The sequence below is a fragment of the Syzygium oleosum genome, unplaced genomic scaffold (assembly GCF_021117445.2).
Source record: "Syzygium oleosum isolate NSW1041296 unplaced genomic scaffold, Sole_v2.1 Sole_v2.18, whole genome shotgun sequence".
Taxonomy (NCBI): Eukaryota; Viridiplantae; Streptophyta; class Magnoliopsida; order Myrtales; family Myrtaceae; genus Syzygium; species Syzygium oleosum.
This window is the reverse complement of record NW_026607502.1, coordinates 7,712,555-7,718,212: the sequence shown is the minus strand read 5'-3', so window position 1 is coordinate 7,718,212 and position 5,658 is coordinate 7,712,555. Positions and strand designations below refer to the sequence as shown.

General features: G+C 44.0%; 1 pseudogene; it reads right to left on the bottom strand.

Moving 5' to 3' along the window:
* Positions 1–1,508: 1,508 nt before the first annotated feature.
* On the bottom strand, positions 1,509–4,360 carry LOC115687098 (subtilisin-like protease; annotated as a pseudogene).
* Positions 4,361–5,658: the final 1,298 nt, after the last annotated feature.

Genomic DNA, 5,658 nt, shown 5'->3' with positions numbered 1-5,658 from the left:
AGCCGCGATGAAGTCACTGGCAGAATATTCAGGTTTTTTAGACGCCATGAGAAATGATCGGACAAAGGTTCAAGAAGGGATTTTTAGGGTTTAAAGAAGAAGACGCGATGGTGAAATGAAGATTTTACGAAAATACAGGATGAAGAAGACGATTTGAAAAGCCACGACTGTTTGAAAAAAATACAAGGTGACATGTCCAAAGACGATTGGATGAGGAATTCGGATTGACTGCTCGAAAGGACGTCAAGGGACAGAAAAGCATGATCATCGCCTAGGAATTTGTACATGGACAAGGTACATCTTTAAAAGAAATAAATTCAAATTTATTCCTTTTAAAAGGGGGCATATGTTGACACTCAAAATTACCCCTGGTGTGAGTGGGCCGATTGCAAGTCACAAAGGATATAAAACACGGCCCACATAGCATGAATCTGGAGAAAAGCCGTAAATTAGGCCCAGAGGTATTGGGAAGATTTGGAGCAGTTATCGACATGACAAGTCATAAAAGTGTCGACAAGTCCAAGACCACGAGCTTTGCATGTGACGTCGACAAGTCTAAAGTCATGGGCCTTGCACATGATGTCGACAAGTCCAAAATCACGAGTTTTGCACGTGACGTCAATGAGTCTGAAATCATGGATTAAATACATGGTGACACATGGTAAAGAAGTTCATTTCCACGCGTCAAAAGGTAAAGACGTGACTGTGGGCGTGAAGATCAAGGAAGTTAAGGAATGAAATTTAGGAAACAACAAGGAATAAAGAGACACGTGGAAAAAAATCAGCTATTACGTGATGCCCAAGGAGCGTAAGCAACATCGACAAGTCAAGAAGCGGTTAAAGTGCGAAACGTAAGGAAGTAGAAAACGACTTTCAAGGAGAAGTGGCCGGTCAACGGTTATCAGGCTGTTCTATAAATACTCAAGGATTTCTGACGTAGAGAGGACACCCAAACAACACAACACATCTTTTATCTATCTTTACTTTTAGCACATTAGGAGAAGTCGAAGTTATAGCTTTCAGATTCCACGTCGTAGATTCAATTCCGGCGAGAATCTTTGTTGGGTCCAGCATTGTCGATTAAATTCTAATGTCGTGCCACCAGTTCAGCATTGTAGATTAAATTCCGGCGTTGTGCTTGAAATATAGCTGTTGATTAGATTCCAGCCATATTCTCTCAAGTCACGTCATTAATTAGATTCTGGCGTACCTTGAATTGCAATGTCATATATTAGTTGTGTCATTGATTAGATTCCGATATAGCTGGGTCTCGGCATATGCAAGTTGTCATCTCATTGTTAGTATTGTCGAGTTTGGTGTATCATCAAGTTAAGTTGTAAGACATAAGTTGGGCTTAATAAACGCATTTGACATTCTCTGTCCGAGCTTGATTCAAGACCCTGGTCCCTTCTAATAAAATCCAAAATGCAGCGTTCGGTGAAGGATTTTCGACGGGATAAAACTGGCGAAACACATTGTAAGATTGGTCAATGCGCAAGCCATCCATCTTCAGTGAAACAATCTGTGGAAGGTTTTATAAACCGCAATAAACTACTGAACAACGGCCCAATCAACTAAGAGGATAGAAAGGGGCAAACTACTATCACCTGACGTTTGAACTAGCTCTGAGTTCTCTTCAGGGACCAGTTCACCGTCTCGTTCCAAATACAATGAAACAGAAGTGATTCTATATTCTTATCATATCTTTTATTGTTTGAGAGAGTGAAACATAAGGTCTTGACCTTGCATCACCACTTGCTCCTGTATCTGAAGTCTCGCTCTATCTTGTAGAGTCTGGCAACAGAGTGAACATTTCATTTAAATACAACAGCAATGGGGCTTCTCACGGAGTGATCTGAAGAAACCCATGTCAGGGATCCTTGCGCAAATGGCTTAGTAACACTCCCACTAGAACTTCTGCTGATCCCCACAGTATATGTGGCCGTTTGCACTGCAGTACTGAACTTGATCTCAGAAGGATACACCGTGACATCGACACCTTCCGGTGCATCAACCTTGTATGTATACAAGGAGTCAGTGGGCCCGACATTCGTAACTGTCCTAGAATAGTTCTGGGCGCTAGAACCCAGAATTATGCTGAACGATGGGTAATTCAGCTGTGCTTCAGGTATGCTTTTTATTTGTGAGCATTTGACCTTTTCCTGGGTGATGGTTTCTATGTTGGAATCCGAGTATCCCAAACCACATAAATAAGGGATGTAGTCGTTGGACTTGATGTCGTAAATAAGGCCTGGATCGTCTGCTTTGGGTGGATTCATGTGGCCTGACCCTACGGTGAAGATGTCAGCTGGAAGAACGGTTTCATCAACGATTGGCTTACTTCCAAGGTTCAGTTGATATGCAGTGGTCATGATTGCGGATTTTATGGCGGCAGGTGACCAATCAGGGTGTGCACTCTTCAGCAGAGCTGCAATGCCGCTGAGATGAGGGCACGACATGGAGGTTCCAGAGATGATGTTGAAGGTCGCACCGGTAGTCGTGCTGTTATCGAGAGAGAATGGCCAGGCCGCTAGGATGCTGACTCCTGGGCCAATGATGTCAGGCTTCAGGATTCCAGGACTCTTGAAGCTGGGACCCCTGGAAGAGAAGGATGTCACTGCTGGCACATCAGAATTCCCAATAATTGTTCCTTTGAAGAAAATGGTGGCCGTCGGATTGGAGGTCGAGTTGATGTAGGCCTTGATTTTCAGACCATCAGCGTAAGGTATGTGGGTTGCGGGAAGGACTTGAGCATCAGCTAGGGTGCTGTAGCCGTTGAGTTCGTCGTTCATCAGAATCATGGCAGCGCCACCAGCATCCTTCACTTCCTGCCCTTTGGCGATTCTTCCGATTCCCCCGCCTCTCTCGCACAAGACCACCTTTCCTTTCACGTCTGAGTTCCGTAATGATCCTTCAGCACATAATGCTGATGTTTGGTTTCCATTTGCGCCTGCATACACAAGTGGGTAAGCCGATCCGAAGTCCTTGGGCTGGAAAAGGGATTCGCCATCGTCCTCTGCGCCATTTCCCAGCTTAGCAGTAGCTTTTATGGTCCTATCAATAGTGCTTGCCCCTATGGTGAGAATCCATGGAGCCCCGTTCGATAGGGAAGTGTTGATTGGGCCACTATTACCTGCTGAGCAGCTCACGAAGATTCCCTTATGAATCGCAGAAAATGCCCCGACAGCAATGGAGTCGACATAGAACGGAGCTGAACCGCCACCAAGAGAGAGGGAGAGCACATCAACACCGTCTTCGATGGCAGCGTCCATGGCGGCCAGTATGTTCCTCTCAGTGCAGCCCACGTTGGAGCATACCTGGTACATTGCCAGGTGGGCACGAGGCGCGATTCCAACGGCAGTGCCAGTGGCTTGTCCCAGGACATTGGCATTCTTTACAAAATTGCCCGCTGCCGTGCTGGAAGTGTAGGTGCCATGCCCCTCCTCATCGGTCGGTGGCAAAGTCAAGTTCGCAAAATTCCTTGCGCCGATGAGCTTGTTATTGCAGGCAGTGGCGTTGAAATCACACTTGCCTTTCCATTTAGCAGGGGGAGGAGACATTCCTTCATCATCGAACGAAGGGTGACCTGGCGTTATTCCCATGTCCAGGACTCCGATGATCACGCCCTTGCCCAAAGTCGAGTCTTTCCAAATTCCCTCCCCCGGTTTCAAGCCCAAGAAGGAGGGCGAGTGAGTCGTGTGCAACGAGAAAATCTTCTCATTTTGCATACACAACCGCATCCAACATCACAAGTTCCTTAGCCTCTTCTGCAGTCAAATTTGCCGTGAATCCCGTGATCGCATTCTTGTAGGAATGGACCATACGTTGCGTCTGATCCAAATTCGCTGTCGTCTGGGGCAGGAATGATTGGTACCAGCTTTGTAGATCCTCTGGTCCGGCAAAAACTTCACCCGCTGGTTTTCTAACATGGACAATATAAGTAGACGGGACAGTTTGTTCATGTTCAAGAACAGTTTTGGTGGTCGCAGGATGAAAACTGAAAGAGCAAATGAAACCAACAAGAATGAAAACCGCCACCATCGGCAACTTTCCGCATCGGTTTTCCTCCATTTTTCAGCAATAAGGTTCAAGAGAAAAACCTATACAGCTCACGCTTTTCAACTAATGAACTCAAGCTTGCATATACAGATGAGAGTCATAAAGCGCCAAAGTTGGACTGTTTCGGCGTTCAAACAATGGCCGGCGAAGCTTCTTAAGAACAAATGTGGGGATAATTGACCTGAATAACCTATCAATTAACATGCTGAGAATAAGCAACTAACATCAGCAAGAAGAAACGAGATATTTGTGCTGCATGAAAAGCGTGGGACTTTTGACCAAACAATAAAAACATGGGACTTGGTAAATCCCGCCTAGTTATGTTTCCGGTTAAGAACAAGACGGGCGACGGTACATATGTTTTTTCATCAGTTTGCTCACAATTGAAGAGCGCGGGGCCCGACGAGGCGATTCTTCGCTAATTCTAGTAACACGAGCTGCTTACTGCTTAAGTTTGCGACGGTATATACTTCTTGATTGGATTTTAGCGGGAAGTACTCAACGGCGGTGGACAAAACCCCGAAAGAAGAAACAAAAGATTTCCGATGAGATTTAGACTTCTTTTTCTTCAATTAGATGCTCATTACGAATCATACAAGTAGATGGAAACAAGAGGAAAAAAGGAGAAAATGGAGGTTGGTCTTACATTAATCATTCTAATGTGGAAATACAAAACTGATGCTTGCATTCATCAATGAGCGAGGGTCAATTTTAATATGATGCTTGATGGTATGATCGTTCGTTTGTAGCTATCATGTGGAGCCTCTGTTCGATTGTTTCCTCCACGCCAATTTCTATTTTGCGTGTAGCTAACGATGGATTGTCTTTGTACTTGATGATGAACAAGGTGCTTTGAAGCTTCCCATTAGGCAAATTGACAAAGAACAATTAGATAGGAGATTCCCAAGTGGGGTCACATTGATTCCGTGTCCAAATCAAACATTTTGAGATGACATTCTTACGAATTTGACTCTCCAAAGGAGTGAAAAAAGTTTGTCAAATGATTCGATTCAGGCCATTTCAGTGCGATCGAATCACGCCTCTCGCTAGTGGTGGTGCCTCTTGGTATGGACCTCATCAATTTTTGGCCACCATAGGATTGTGATGGATTCACGCGACAAAATCAACTTCCTCTCCATCAAGAACCACACATACATGTGCACGTACCTTTCTTACTACATCTCTTTCTTTTTCTTGTTACATTCTATATGTATGTCTATAGTGTGTAACAAGTTTTCACGCCACTAGAGGACATAATGCTTCAAAGTCTAACTATCCACGTGACGCCCTCGATAGTATGTACAGCTATCAAAAGAATCTTATAATATGATTTAATTAGAACATTACAAAATCATGATGCGTGAGGAAAAGGTAGTGTTCGGAAAGGACAGAGCATCAACTCTATAGTTAACTTCCAAATCAGGAACAACTTCAATAATTAAAATAAGTTCCTACCTTATTTTTTATGTTTCAAACGCATTCATGTAGCTGGATTTTCAATAGGGTTAATACCACGAAAAACTCCAAACTGGTATATCTACGACAATTTTATTCCAAACTAATTTTTTGACCATAAAAAATCTCAAACTTGTACACTTG